Source organism: Engraulis encrasicolus, chromosome 5, assembly GCF_034702125.1.
Source record: "Engraulis encrasicolus isolate BLACKSEA-1 chromosome 5, IST_EnEncr_1.0, whole genome shotgun sequence".
Taxonomy (NCBI): Eukaryota; Metazoa; Chordata; class Actinopteri; order Clupeiformes; family Engraulidae; genus Engraulis; species Engraulis encrasicolus.
Genome location: NC_085861.1, coordinates 5,536,742 through 5,553,975, shown reverse-complemented (window position 1 = coordinate 5,553,975; position 17,234 = coordinate 5,536,742).

The window sequence follows — 17,234 nt, the reverse complement described above, 5'->3', positions numbered from 1 at the left end:
GTACAAAACGCAGCTGCAAGGGTTCTTACAAAGACAAGGAAGTTCGACCACATTACTCCAATTTTAAGATCGCTGCATTGGCTCCCAGTAAGCTACAGAATTGATTTTAAGGCTATGCTACTTGTGTTTAAATCACTAAATGGAATGGGACCCACATATCTACTGGATATGTTTCAGCTGTATGCACCAACTAGGTCACTAAGGTCAACGGAGAAGAATTTGCTGGTGATTCCAAAAGTCAAAACAAAGTGTGGAGAGGCAGCCTTTAGCTTCTATGCTTCAAAGCTTTGGAACCAGCTTCCAGATGACATAAAAAATGCACCCACTATTGATAGCTTTAAATCTAGACTCAAGACAAAGCTGTTCTCAGATGCTTTCCCCTAGCTTAAATTACTTATTCTTATTATTTTTATTTCTTATTTAATTTGTTTCATTTTATTTTATTTTATTATTATTTTTACCTTATGTTTTATCTTAATGTTTTTAAATGCTTTTTGACTCTAATTCATTTCCTTCTTTCTTCCCTGTTTCCTTTCATTTACATTTGTTAACTTTGTGAAGCACATTGAGTTGCACCTGTGTATGAAATGCGCTATATAAATAAACTTGCCTTGCCTTGCCTTGCCTTTGTTGCAAAACTTCTCATTCACTCACTGCAAAATACGGTATTGAAAATGGTTGCATTGTATTATTATACATATATCGCGATATATTCTTATGATTGAATCGAATCGCATCGTATCGTGGGGCATTCTTAAGTATTGAAAATAATCGAATTGCTAGCCCCTGCCCAATAACTCAATAGAAGTGGAAAAGTAATTGGGAAAAAAATCGAATCGAATAGTATCGTTTCGTGGGGCATTCTTAAGTATCAAAAATAATCAAAACGTATCGCATCGAATAATAAGACATCGATATTGAATCGTATCGTCATGGAGGCTGTGATTTACACCCCTATTGTGCACTCACATGTTCCAGAAGTTGTGATGTTCAGTCTCATCAAGCCGTAGTAAATAAATGGTCAACACTGACATGAACAAGCATAAGCAGAAGGGAGTTGGCCTACATGAATGAAGGAAGCAAATAAGGACAGCACTCTTCAGATTTTTTCTTTGTTTATTCACCCACGAACGTTTCGGGCAGAGCCTTCAGCATGTAAAGTGCTGTCCTTTGCTTCCTTTATTCATTTATGGTTTAAGTGGAATCAGCACCCAGTTAAAAGCTGTGAGAAGAATCATTAGGCGATAGTGTGAGCGTGTCTTCTCTACTTTTGAAGTCGGCCTACAGACAGGCGATAGTGTGAGCGTGTCTTCTCTACTTTTGAAGTCGGCCTACAGACAGGCGATAGTGTGAGCGTGTCTTCTCTACATTTGAAGTTGGCCTATAGACAGACCCCGGGTCTAAACAGCACAAGCGCATTCAGTGCATACAGTAAGTATAGTACGGTAATGCCTGTTTTCCACTGCCAGTTTTCAGGTAGGCCTACAGCTCGACAAAGCGTGACTCGAAAGAGACTTTTTGCTTTTCGAATAGGCACGACACTGCTCAATCGTAAAGCAAAAAGTGGTGGCCAAGTCGCGTGTTGTCGAGCTGTAGGCTTACCAGAAAACCGGCAGTGGAAAAGAGGCATAAGTGTTTGTTTGACCCCAACTCTACTGCACTGCAAGAGCGGATTGCTGCCTCACAGCACGCCCAGGGCAGAGCGTGATATCTCTGGACCACATGGCAACAACCAGCACCAGCAGCAACCAGCTGCAGCACAGGCTGACCAGTGTTGCCAGATTTGTCTGACCAAAACCCGACCAAAAGGTTCTCAAAAAACGCCAAAATGCGCTAAATTCCGCCCAATTTCAACAAATTGCATTGGTTTCTATGGGCACAAAACGGCTTAAAAAAAAAAACGCCAAATGGCCAATTTTTCCCGTTTTTACCCGCAGACGGCCATCCCAAGTAGCCCAATTGGGCGGGTAACCACCCAATCTGGCAACACTGAGGATGACCTGACCCGAGACGACCCGAGCCAGGGTGGGGTGCGCTCATTTGCTTTTGTACAAATTGGTGCGTTAGGATTGTAATTAACCTCTTTGTGCTGCATCATATAATAACAACATTGCAATGACATTGCAGTTAGTCTTACGTAAGTAGCAGATTATGACATGGTCACTACAATTTGTGTTGTAAGACAGAGAGGATCCGTTTAAATGGGCAAAATGTAGGATGACATAGTTTGTGCGGTGCCCGTGGCATGCCTGTGAGAATGCTGAGAATGTTTTTCTCGCTGTGAGAATGTTTTTCATCACGGAATGCCAGCAGTTGATACAAATATGAATATGGTGTATGAAGCGATTTTTTTGTATGAGAAGTGTTCACCACGACACTCGAAGCATACCGCTCTGTCAAAAATTTGCATTTGGGGTTTTCTGACAGCGAACCGTGGAAGTGGTCGCGAGAGTCATCGTTCACCTACTAATGACTCAAATAAGCATCGTCTTACTCGGGACAGTGATTAATTAAACTTTTAATCCTGCATAGAGCCCCTTTAAAGCCAGTCATGGGCTGGCTACATCACACCAGGTGCGGGCCGGTGTTCTGTAAAATACTCCTACATGACAGATAATCCTACAAACCCCTATTGGGCATGCGCAGACCTTGAAACGTCAACACCAGCTGATCCCAAGACTGTGCAATATTAGCGGAGAACAGATCAGTCCTTAAATTTACAATGTACACTACAAGTGTGTAATTTGTGTATGCGTGTCTTAGAAATTGAAGTGTGACCCTGGCAACTTAGCTAACTGACTCGTTATGCTGGCGGTTTTCCTTGCGGTTTTGCTAACGTTTAATAAAAATCCAGGTTTTTGGTAGTATTTGTATCCATGACCATGCGATTTTATTTTCATATCTTTCATCTCGTAAATCTAACACCCTGTTTGGTGTTACTGTTTTGTATTTTACTGTAAACAATATTACGTTGGAAAATATGACAATGTAGGAAGACCTGTCAGAACACCGGCTGGCCAGCCAGTCAGGCTGATGATAGCAGCTGAGAACAAGCGGACTGGAGGGAGGGCCTGTGCTGTCATCGCCACATCAAATCAACTTAATTGCCACTGCTGGCATAAGAAACGAGCTCAATGAGCTTTTTTGGCCCCTGTCAGCCGCGTGCTCCATAAAAGTCCTGCGATAATGTAATTTTTTCTCATTTCTCTGTGTCAATAGGCACATGACGCCTCATTTTTCTTGGAGGGGTTGTAAGGGAAGGGGGGCGGGTTACGGGGAGGGGGAGGGGGGGTTGCGTCCTGTGGTAATGGGGGTGGGGTACAGGCAGGGCTGGACTGGCATCATCATCTAGCATACAGGACACTTTCCCAGGGGGCCAGTACAGTGTTTTGCAACCTTTCTTTAGACGAGGCACCCTTTCAATTCATGAAAAATTTCAAGGCACCCCAAACCAACAAGCCATAACATGGCATCGCATCCGATACCACACAAGCTTAGAAAAGTAACACATTTGGAGACGTCACACGACCTACATTCGAAGTTTCAGCTGACTGGGGCGACATATATTTACTTTATTGTGCGTAAATGGCAGATGAAAGATTCCACTGACTAGCATTAACTTATCAATTTAGACAAATATGTATTATATTGCATCATTTATTTATCAGCCACGTTTCCGCAGCACCCCTGAGGGTGGCCTGCAGGACCCCAGGGTGTCCTGGCACCCAGGTTGAGAAACACTGGGCCAGCAGTCCTCAGGGGCCGATGCTTCTGGTGTTTGTTACCACGTCTCAAATGATACTTTGGGTACTATGTTTCAGTGCATTGTCTATGTACTGGCACTGACACATAGTGCCTGAAGTGCACAAGTGCGCCATCTTGAGACAGGTTTTGTTTTTTCCCCTTAGAGACCAGGCAGCAACTTAGATGAGTTGGGCCGTTGGTGAATCCTTAATACAATGCACTGAGCCCATAAAATGTATTATAGTTATGACAGAAATGCCCAGGCTATTTTTTGTTCCTAGTTCAGTTCTGGTGTTAATAGTGTGGCGTTGGCGATGCGATGTGGTGGTGGCAACCCTGGTGATGCCTGCAATGTGCCTGAGCTACTGCAACAGCAAGGCAAGCATGAGCTAATGGACCCTGAGAGGAGCAATCTGCTACGTTTCACACACGCAACTTCTCCACGACACACACGTCAGACACACGCAACTTCACCACGACACACACAACACACACACGTCAGACACACGCAACTTCTCACACAACACAACACATGTGAGACACAGGCAACTTCTCACACAACACACACAACACACACAAACGTCAGACACACGCAACTTCACCCTCCACGACACACACAACACACACACACGTCAGACACACGCAACTTCACCACGACACACACAACACACACACGTCAGACACACGCAACTTCACCCTCCACAATACACACACACGTCAGACACACGCAACTTCACCCTCCACAATACACACAAAACACACACGTCAGACACACGCAACTTCACCACGACACACACAACACACACACGTCAGACACACGCAACTTCTCACACAACACACACACACGCAACTTCACCACAACACACACACGTCAGACACACACAACTTCACCACAACACACACACGTCAGACACACGCAACGTCTCGACAACACACACACGTCAGACACACACAACTTCACCACAACACACACACGTCAGACACACGCAACGTCTCGACAACACACACAAGTCAGACACACGCAACTTCACCACGGCACACAACAGACACACACCCTTGACGCCTTGTTTTTTCGTAACATTGGTTAAAAACCTACAAAACTGTTATTTTTCCTTTAAAAAACAAATGTCAATGAAAGAAGATGTGGTACATTATGTTTCATATTAGTCTTAGATGAGAAGAAATGTTTTTGTTAAGATTTATGTAAAGGTTTATATGTCAAATATCCTGCGGTGTGACTGTAACATTAATGAAACCTGGAATATAATATATATATAAATTAACCAACAACATTTTGAATAATGTATGAAGCATTTGGCATGATTGCATAAATATTAACTTTATATTAAGATATGTGAATGTGAAAAAAACTCAAGACGGTAATATTAACTACAAGTTCAATTTCGTAACACAAATTGCGTCCTGTGGGGTGACATGTATGTCAATGTTTGTGAATGGGCAGCTGCAAAGCCAACTACAAGGGTCTTAAAGACTGGCTCCTAACCAGTCAGTACCTCAGTTATTGGAGAGTGCTGTGGAAGTTTAAGGTGACTCTTAACCTCTTAATATGTTTTCATATTGCAATGTTTCTGTCACGCAATGCTTAGGTTCATTTTATGGTGTCCTGTGGTGTGACTGCTCTTATAGAAGGGGAAAAAAAGTTTTTTCGAAATGGAAAAGATTAAAAACAATATCATTATCAAGTTAGCATGAGCTCAGATGTCAGTCATGTATACAAAAGGATTAAAATGGCCATAATGCAGTGAATTCCCTGTGGTGTGACTCCATTTTCCTGCATTTTTTTCTTTATTTTTTTCTATTTTTTTTCCAATTTTTATCCATCATTTTTTTCAGGAATTTGAAAAACTTTTTTTTTTTTGCGTTACGCCCTTAAACGTCAACCACCCACACACACACGTCAGACACACGCAACTTCTCACACAACACACACACACGTCAGACACACGCAATGTCTCCACGACACACACAACACACACACGTCAGACACACGCAACTTCACCACGACACACACAACACACACACACACGTCAGACANACGCAACTTCACCACGACACACACAACACACACACACACGTCAGACACACGCAACTTCACCCTCCACAATACACACAAAACACACACGTCAGACACACGCAACTTCACCACGACACACACAACACACACACGTCAGACACACGCAACTTCTCACACAACACACACACGTCAGACACATGCGACTTCTCCACAACACACACATCACACACACACGTCAGACACACGCAATGTCTCCACGACACACACAACACAACACACGTCAGACACACGCAACTTCACCACGACACACACAACACAACACACGTCAGACANACGCAACTTCACCACGACACACACAACACAACACACGTCAGACACACGCAACTTCACCACGACACACACAACACACACACGTCAGACACACGCAACTTCACCACGACACACACAACACACACACGTCAGACACACGCAATGTCTCCACGACACACACAACAAACATCAGACACAACAAGACTCATCAGGGAAGATGACAGCGGGTGCGGGTGGGGCGGGACTAAGGGGTCAGTTGTCCCGGGCCCAAGGAGAGAGGGGGGCCCATAATTGGGTCCTCATTACATTGTAGCCTATGTACTTGGTTAGGGGCGGGAGGTCTGGGTGGAGGGGGGTCTTTTCAGATAACTTTGTCACGGCCCCGGCCCTAAGCTGTCAACGTCCCTGAACACCCTGAACATCTTACAGTACATTACAGCAGGGAAGCTGACAGGGGGGGGGCAAAGGGGTCTGTTGTCCTGGGCCCTGGTAGAGAGGGGACCCAAAATTGGGTGCTCATTACATTGTATGTATTGCATGGGGGGCCCTTTCAGATTACTTTGTCCCGGGACCGGCGAAAGCTGTCAGCGGCCCTGCGTTACACACACAGACCCACACATCATACAGTACATTACAGTATAGTACACACACAGACCCACACAGTTGACCTCACTCATGTTTGCAAACAGCTGACGGCTGTCTAACTACTTCTGGCTGACTGACTAGCACTGCTATTAGATAACAGCCAATCATTACCCTGCACAGTACACAGACTGGCAAATACACTGCACACAGAAACTTACAGTAGCACACGTTTGCACACAGCAGTCATTTAGTATGATTTTTACACGTTTATGGGCTTTTATGTCTTTATTTGACAGGATAGTGAGAGATGGTGACAGCAGGAAGGGAGTGGGAGAGAGAGATGGGGGGAGGAAAGGATCTCAGGCCGGAATCAAACCCGGCTCCCCAGTGTAACAGTCAATACCCAAACCTTTTCAGCGGTTCACTTTTTGGTCCACTTATAGGGCTTCCACATCTGGTCCCTTCCAGCCATTTACGTAAGAGAACTCAGATCTGTGACTCAGCATTTTCTGCGCATATGTAAACGCTCCAAAGTGTACCAAGACCCCTCAGAAGTGAACCGTACTGAGACTTTTATTGATGTGGTCTCAGTCAGTTTGCTTGTGAGTCCTGTCCTGTGACGTGGGGTTATCGCTTAAGGAGGGCTCTAGAGCAGTGTTTCCCAACCAGGGGAACGTGTACCACTTGGGGTATGCGAGCACACTGCAGGGGGTACTTGGAAAAATGTAATTTTAACAAATGCATGGAGCATAGTCACACTGCAATAGAAAAAGTGATGTAAAATATGAGTTAGGGGGTACTCATGGCACAACGAAAAGGACAGCAAATACAACATCCTGACAATATGATTCTACTGTAGAGTACATCATCTGCACTGTAAATATGATACGACCTACAGTCCGTTTGTAAACGGTTGTATTTCAGTGACGAAACAAATAGCATGGATTAACTTGGAGCTTGCAAAGCTTGGAGCCCGCTAGCAGTATAAACATCAATATAATTGACACAGCCAATCCATCACCCAATGGAACAGCTTGTGATGAGAGGCGATGCAGGGCTGGACTGGTAATATGGCATACAGGGCATTTTCCTGGTGGGCTGGACTGATAATCTGGCATACAGGGAATTTTCACTGTGGGCTGGACTGGTAATATGGCATACAGGGCATTTTCCTGGTGGGCTGGACTGATAATCTGGCATACAGGGCATTTCCTCGGTGGGCTGGACTGGTAATCTGGCATACAGGGCATTTTCACTGTGGGCTGGACTGGTAATCTGGCATACAGGGCATTTTCCTGGTGGGCTGGATTTTTAATCTGGCATACAGGGCATTTCCCAGTGAGGCTGGGCTGGTAATCTGGCATACAGGGCATTTTCCTGGTGGGCTGGGCTGGTAATCTGGCATACAGGGCATTTTCCCGGTGGACTCGACTGGTAATCTGGCATACAGGGCATTTTCCTGGTGGATTTGAACGGGTAATCTGGCATACAGGGCATTTTCCTGGTGGACTGGTAATCTGGTATACAGGGCATTTTCCCGGTGGGCTGGAATGGTAATCTGTCATACAGGGCATTTTCCTGCTGGACTGGTAATCTGGCATACAGGGCATTTTCCCGGTGGGCTGGACTGGTAATCTGGCATACAGGGCATTTTCCTGGTGGACTGGTAGTCTGGCATACAGGGCATTTTCCTGGTGGACTGGTAGTCTGGCATACAGGGCATTTTCCTGGTGGACTGGTAGTCTGGCATACAGGGCATTTTCCTGGTGGACCTGTAATCTGGCATCCAGGGCATTTTCCTGGTGCCGTGTGGACGATGTTGCTGTTGTTATTTACCCATAGAGACCCACCCACCATTTAGATGGGGCAGCCAATTTGCCCATCTTTAACCCGTTTGTCCAGAGCATGTATTATAACGTTATTATATAGCCAGAGACAGAGCCTTTGCGGTCATAGGCCCGAAACTCTGGAACGAGCTCCCAGCCCACATACGTTCGGCCCCATCCCTATCGGTTTTTAAAAACCATCTTAAGACATAATTTTTATGCCTTAGCTTTTAACTCTCTATAAACTTCCTAGTTTTTCTTATCTAGTGTTTTACTTATTATTTGCCCTTCTTCTAATTTGTTACATGAGCCTTCTGTAGTTTTCTATTGGTTATTATTGTTTTTAAGTGCTTCAAAGATTACACTGTTTCTATGTTTATTTTTATTTATTTTTGTTGTTGTCTTTGTGTGTCTTAAGGGGTCCTCAAGTCCTTTTATCTGCCTGTCCAGCACTTTGGTCAGCTATCTTGTTGTATTTTAAAGTGCTCTATAAATAAACTTTGACTTGACTTGACTTGATCTATTGTCCTCAAAATTGTAATGACCAAGTCTTAATCTGATAACTAAGGCCTGTCATGGCAATGTTGTTATGATGTATGCTAGTTGAGTGAGTTGAGTTCAGCGAAGTTTGAATGGGCCATCTGCAGTTAGAGTCTACTATAGACAATGGACTGAGCCTGAGGACTATCATAATTTAATAATTTTAGACAAACAGTAGGGCTATGCGAGGGGTTGCTCTAGGTCAAAAATGCCCAGCCCTGGGTAGCTGTTATCACACAAACACAGAGGTCAGTGTGAATAACTCCCCCTCTCCTCCCCTCATCATCCCCACCTTTTTTATTTTATGATGAACAAGATGTATGTTCGCAACAGGGGCCCAGGCAAAAAGCTTTCTTGTTTCAGCAGTTTACAGTTATACCCGGGTTTGTGAGTGAAAAAGGTACTGCAACTATGCTGCTCATTGAAACTGGGCTGCCTATTGCCAAATTTGATCTTTACACGAACGTTTACTAAGTAATAAACAAATATTTTCTAGTATGGTCCAAGTAGAGTCATTTTTGCAGCTAAAAATGGCTATTTTTGGAAATTCAAAATGGTGGACCATGGAGAAGATCCCCTTTTTCATGTATGAAAAGTGCAATTTTTCCAGTCATAATGAATACTTAGAATTTGATGGTGGTGGTAAGTATTCATAAAAAGGTAACATTAATGAATGAGCAGCATGAATTCTGTAAATAAACGATTAAAAATCTGACACAGTGTCCCTTTAAACAAGGCCGACAGGCGGACAACAGATGCGTCCCTCTATGCCAGTTCCAACTATGCCCAAACGGCCCCTGGCCTCCTCCTAACCTGTCAACGCCCCCCTGAGGATGTACTTTTTGTTTATTGGTCATATTGCCCATGGAATCTGCAAATAATGTGGCAGGCAGCAAAATGGCGAGACATGGCTTTATTTTTTGCAGTTTAGGCTATAATAAGCTTACCATTCTTGGATTTGGAAATGAACCATATGATTTCAAATGTCACATAGATCAAATGAACCATATGATTTCAAATGTCACATAGATCAAGTAGGCTACATTACAAATTACTAGACATTTATTAGTATCAACCTTTAGTATCACGCCATTTCAGCATCATGTTCATGTGGGAAAGAATGTAAACATCGACAAATAATAAATAAATAAAACCGTTTGGGTGAATCAATCATGCGCTTATGGGTTCACCCTTTAGGTGAATTATGCACTTATTTGTCAATACCAGCTTCACCGTCAAGGCACAAAGCAGTGAGCTTCCGTGCCAGAGTTAACCAAATTCACACGACTGCAAAGCAATTACGAAAGACGCGTTCTCTCCCGTGCTCTCTCTGAGCGCAACTGAAATCACCTGTGGGGTATGTGCCCGCCAACGAAAGAACCTCCCTTTGTAGCCTACGAGTAACACACCGTATGTCAAATGGCCCAGCTGTCTAGCACCATGTTTCAGAGCGCAGCGCACACTGACTCGGCTACTCACTGAAAAGGCAGAAGTAAACTCGCTGGGAATATTACAAGGGAGGCTCGTTGGCTACACACAGACGTATGAACCCGATTTTGTGGACTGGACAAAAGCGGAGGAAATGTGAATGTTATGAAAGAAAAAAAGTCCACGTTTAGAGGCGCTGCGGGCTGTCAACTAATTACAGTTCCATGTCGTGGAGCGTTATGCAACGCAAACGCCCTCGATCCAAGCAGAAAGGAAAATGTGAATGTTATGAAAGGAGAAAAGCTAACCAAATGTTACAGGTCCACGTTTAGAGGAAGGGCTGTATGCGCTGCGGGTCGCCTGTCAACTAATTACGGTTCCATGTCGTGGAGTGTTATGCAATGCAAACGCCCCTCTATCCGAGCACAAACATCTGTGTCAAAAACTGCCTGCCGACTTCTAAATCGTTCATTTCCGCGAGTCTCTGACGAACCAAAATAAAGTTGCCTCCCATTGTCCAAACGCAAAACAATGCTGAAAATTGAGTGCCCCCCTCAGTTATCTCACAATGCAATCAGTCTTGCCGGTTTGGTTACATATCATATGGCCTACGTTTTGGCTTGCACGCATTCGCTCTGGTCCAACATGCCAAGTCTGCCGCCTTGTGGCCACAGGAAGGAACAATTGAAGGAATGTGTTTCGGACGGACGGACGGACAGACAGACCCTCTTATAGAGATGCTGGGACGCATCTAATAAAATACACATGCACCTGCTGCTAGTGAGCCACAGAGGCCAATACAAACATGCTAATATGGTCAACGCCACCTAAACAGACATCCTCACAGTGATCCACACGACAACATCACAGGAGAGAGAGAGAGAGAGAGAGACAGAGAGAGAGAGAGGGTAGAGAGAGAGAGAGAGAGAGAGAGAGAGAGAGAGAGAGAGAGAGAAAAGTGATATTCCCTCTGAGACCGTGCATACCGGACAGGACAGGAGTCTGCAAATTTCCCGCCTTGATAGGCCTCAGTCACCCCTCAGGGAGGATGTCATAACTAGAGATGCACCGGATCCTGATTTTTAGGATCCTGCCGGATACCGGATCCACTACTTAAGATCCTGCCGGATCCGGAACCGGATGCCGGATCCTACAAAAGGGTTGAAACATGTAGTCTACTCGCACACGTGGGCCCTTTTTATTACGTTGGCTCAAACTATTTTTGAGCCTTATTGGATTATTGCCACACTGCCTGCAACGGCCGCTTCCAAAGGGCTTTCACTCCATGCAGTGATTGGGGTTGTGAAAGACTGACTGAAAAGCCTACCTGTAGGCTAGAGATGCACCAGACCCTGATTTTTAGGTAACATTCCGGATACCGGATCCACTGCTAAAGATCCTGCCGGACTCGGATCCTGTGAAAAACCCCATTTTCCTGCCGGATCCGGAACCGGAACCGGATCTGGAACCGGATCCGGTGCATCTCTAGTCATGTCGGCAGTCAGTGAATACAAGAACAGCTGACTCAGTCTCTCGGTAAATAAAACCACTTTGACAGGAACAGGAAGGGACAGACGGGGTGGACGCCATGCGCTAGCACAGCATGGAGCGGAGCGGAGAGAGGAGGACAATTGATTATGTAAAGGAGTGCCAAAAAAACGGAGAGAGAGAGAGAGAGAGAGAGAGAGAGAGACAGAGAGACAAAGAGAGAGAGAGAGAGAGAGAGAGAGAGAGAGAGAGAGAGAGAGAGAGAGAGAGAGAGAGAGAGAGAGACAGAGAGACAAAGAGAGAGAGAGAGAGATAGAGAGAGAGTGAGAGGAAGATACAGAGAAAGAGAGAGATACAGATACAGAGACAGGGAGAGAGAGAGAGAGAGAGAGAGAGAGAGAGAGAGAGAGAGAGAGACATAGACAGAGAGAACAAATAGAGGTTTGTATGGGTCAAATATAAAATAATTTAACATACTGTAAAAACATTTTAAAAAATGTAACTGAGAAATGAGACACGCAGACATAAACTTCTGCAATGGCGTTCAGTCCATCATGCATTATCAACCGCCACGTCAAACAACTGTATGAAAGTAAGATTGTAAGTTTAATATTTCAAACAAGAAATATAACATCCATGTGTACCACCAAGGTTGAACACAAATACACACACACACACACATGCACGCACACACACGTATACACGCAAGCAAACACACACGTACACACACTCGCAAACACACACTCGCACACACGACTTACACAGGCATGCACGCACACACGTTCACAGATTCCATTCCATAAGGTACTGTACCAGCAGAATGATATTCAATGATATACAGTTTGGAAATAACTTGTTTATAATATGTTCATAACGTGTTAATTGAAATATTGTTAAAAAATGTTACTTTTCAGAAGGGGTGTAGTCATCATTAACGGTGTGCACTGCATTGTGAAGACTCGTGTTGTCACTTGTGTGGTAGATGGATGGCGTCTTTACACACTCATACACATTAACCTGAATCTGGAGACCGGGAGCCGATGGCAAATAATTACCTTTGCTTGACAGCTCGCCATCTTTCCTAATTTCTGGTCGACTGTACCGGCATATTTCAATATATTTCAATTCCGCCAGCCGGGATTAAACAGCTGAAGAGATGAGGCCCCCTGAATCGATGTTCCAAATGAAAAAACACAGAGGTCTGTTTTCACATTCTTTTTTACCCTCCAAAAAAGGGATATCACCATCCATCTATTTATCTGCTGGCAGTGTTGCCAGATTGGGCTGTTTCCCGCCCAATTGGGCTGCTTAGGATGGCCGTGTGTGGGTAAAAATGGCATTTTGCAGAAAAACCTGGCCAATTTTTGGCATAGAAATCAATAGAATTGGGCGGGATTTTGTGCTTCTAGGCGGGTTTTGAGCATTTTTAGGCTGGAAATCATCAGCCTCATCTGGCAACCCGGTCTGCTGGCATATTGCTCACCGCTCCAACAGGAAGACAGTTAAAACACACCCGAAGCACAGGAATTGCAAAAACACCACACACACACACACACACACACACACACACACACACACACACACACACACACACACACACACACACACACACACACACACACACGCACGCACACACCCCCTCACGCACACACACACACACACACACACACACACACACACACACACACACACACACACACACACACACACACACACACACACACACACACACACACACACACACACACACACACACACACCCGCACCCTCACCCTGCCTTTATGTTCCATTTCAAATGGAACTGTAATAACCACCAGGGTAAATGGCTACTCCATCATGGATATGTTTCATTGCCTAGTCAGTGAATACAAAAATGAAAGCATCCCATCTCTTACATATTTCAACAAGTATGACACTTCAAACCTCCTCCACCACCACCTCGCCACTTTACAGCCAACATGATCTCCAAAACTTCCGTGCTCCTGAACACGGATGTTAAGGACACAAAATCCGTGTCCAGGAGCACGGATTTTGCAAAAATTCTGTGCTCCTGGACACAGAATTATTTTCCGTGATGGACACATAGAATTGCTCTCTCTATACTCTTGAGTCTTGCGTTTTCTCAGGATTTTTCTAATTTTCTAAAAAAAAAAATCTTTAAAAAACAAGACACAGCACTGCGTATGTGTGTACTGTACTGTATGTGTGCACCTCATACACCTGTGTGATGTTTCTGGGAATGACAATATGAGCTTACAAAAGGAAAAATGTCACTGTTAAATGTCATCAACAGTAAAATGATGCAAGTCATTGTCTGAAACGGCACCTTTATTTTTATTTCTTTTAGCTCTACTTTTTGCAGAGCTCTGAATGCAAATTGACATTTAAAATTCAACCTTGTCATTTCAGCTACTTGTGTATTGAGACATATATTGACATGAACTAGTGTTTTCTATTCCAGATGCCAAATGTGGATGATTGGATAAGATGGTATCCATAGGCATGCATGAATAGGGATGAGGTGGTGCTTAAACCATTGTAAGGTGTTCATGTTTGGGTTACATAGAAGGTGTTCGGGTCAATTTGACCCGGGAATATAGAAATATAATGAAAAAAATTATAGTTCATGTTCACCCTCATGTTCCCTTCACACTGCCTGTGAATATCTGTTTAATTTCTGTTGGCAAGGGGGGGGGGGGTCACTCTTTTTTTCATATTCATGTTCCTCACTGAAAATGAGCCAGTGAATCTCAGTGTGAAAGAATAATAACTGGTACTATTTTTCTCAACAAAAAACTGAAAACGGGTCAAAATGGTTAAGCACCTTCCCCTGTGCCCTACTGGATAAAAAATGCCTCTTTTCAAATTTCTTGCTTGGATTTTTTTTGTCACAATGTACTGTNGTGGCAGTGGCAGTGATTTTCAAAGTGGGGGCCGGGGACCCCTGGGGGGTCGTGAGGGGATGCCAGGGGGGCCGCGGCAGGTTGGCAGGAAAAATATTGTGAAATCAACTCAATTATTTTATACATTAAATAACTTAAATATCTAAAATAAACCAAAAATAAACTAAACAATGCCAGTGGAATCGTTTTCATCTTTTCAATGTTTATAAATGTATTGTGTTTTCTAGGACTTGAATGGGTTTAGGAATGCATCAATTTCACCCAGTGGTGAAACTGGTTGCACAGAAAAAATAGTGTAGCATGACCCATGTCAAGGGGTCCTTGGCTGGAATCTACCGGTAAATGGGGGGCCTTGTCGTGGAAAAGTTTGGGAACCCCTGATCTATGGTACGTACAAATGCTTGACAATCAAACGCATGTGACAATAATGTTCCAATAAACATGTAGTTTCTGTAGTCTCTTCAGGCAGCTGGAAGTTCTGTATATCCCCTGACCCCCAACATGTCTGTACACGGCACTGAAGGTAGGTACCATAGCTGGGTAGCTAGGTACTGTAGGCTAGAGTTTCTGGGGTGCCGCACGCCTCCTTCAGGGGTGCCGCGCAAACATGGCTGACCCGAAATTATGTGAAATTGACCTAAATAAATAGATGAATTATGTAATATAGTGTATGTAATATAATACATCTAATTGTCTAAATTAATAAATGAATGCATAGCCTGTCTGAGATAAAGCTGCAACTTCAAACGTCTCCAAATGTGTTACTTTTCTAAGCTTGTGTGGTATCGGATGCGATGCCATGTTACGGCTTGTTGGTTTGGGGTGCCTTGAGATTTTTCATGAATTGAAAGGGTGCCTCACCTTAAAAAAGGTTGAGAAACACTGCTGTAGGCCATGAGCTTGCCACTTGGCAACATTTTGATGTTAGGGAATCATTTACAATTCATAACAGTCTCAGAGCTCCATCTAGTGGAAACGCATGGGTAAGAACAGGGAGAAGGGAGATCTTACTACAACTAGAGAGCAGCAAAATAGGAATCACGTTTGAGGTTAGATAGCGTATTATTGAAATATATTTATATCAATAATACACTATATATTTATATATTTACACATTTTATATATTTATATATTTATGTGTTCACTATTTAATTATACATGCAGTATAAATTAAATCTGGTGTGTAAATCAGATGGTAAAAAGCTGTCTTGGAATTGGGACGTGTGAAAGACCACTAAGTGATGTTTGTGTCACATAATAAATATTATTCCAATTGATCAGAAGAACACAATTGCAGACAAGGCATTACACAACATTTCAATAAGCAAATATAGTATTGTATCCAATACATCTGAATATGGCTTCAATAAAATGAACATTCAGTCATCGTTGTCAATTTGGAAAGCGGATCAAAATCCAGAACATCCCAGAGAAGCAAGACCAAGGAGGATACACTGTAGGTGGGAGTGCAAGGTATTGTAGTAGGGTAGGTAAAGCCTTTGGAGTGTTAAAAGTTGTAAAATGATGTACAACTGTGTGTAAACGTTAACATTTCCAGATTTCCTGGAAGGAGATTTATGTTCAAAGCTTTAAAAACATAACAAAAGAAAAAAAACCCAAAAAAACAGTGTTGATCATTCGTCTTCATTTAAGTAACACTAGTGACAAAACTGGTTACTCATCAAATTCAAGTAAAATACAGTTGATTGCCATCATTTTCTTAGGACTTTTCTTTTTTTCTCTGAACTTACTAGCCACTTTGACCCATTAGTGAGTGTGTGTTTGGCTACTAAGATTAATATCGACTAGCCCTTTCGGCTGGTGATGAAAGAAAGTTAATTTAGAGGCCTGCTGAATATGTTTGATGAATCCATTCAAGTCAAGTCAAGTCTATTTTTATGGCTCATTTCATACACAGGTGCAAATCAATGTGGTTCACTTTAAAAAAACAAATGTAAAAAAGAAAGGAAACAAAAAAGTATTAGTCAGGGGTGGGCGATATGGCAAAAAAGTCATATCGCGATTTTTTAACATAAAATCTTGATTCCAATTTTTTTATCCCGCAAAAATAATGAAATATAAAAAAAACCCTGAAATAGGCACTTTATATACTTGCAATAATTATTAAATGTAAACACTCATGACACTCTCATAAAGTGCACAATTAGAATACAATAATGTAAAGAATAAAAGTGAAGACAACAACACCAAGTAAGTAGACATCACTCTGATACTGATAGTAAACATCCTCACTGCAAGACGATCTATACGATCTCTCCACTTTGGCAGATTCGAGGTGATCTTCACGATTTAATATATTGCCGACCCCTAATTAGAGTTACAGAGAATTAAAACATTAAAATAGAACATTAAATG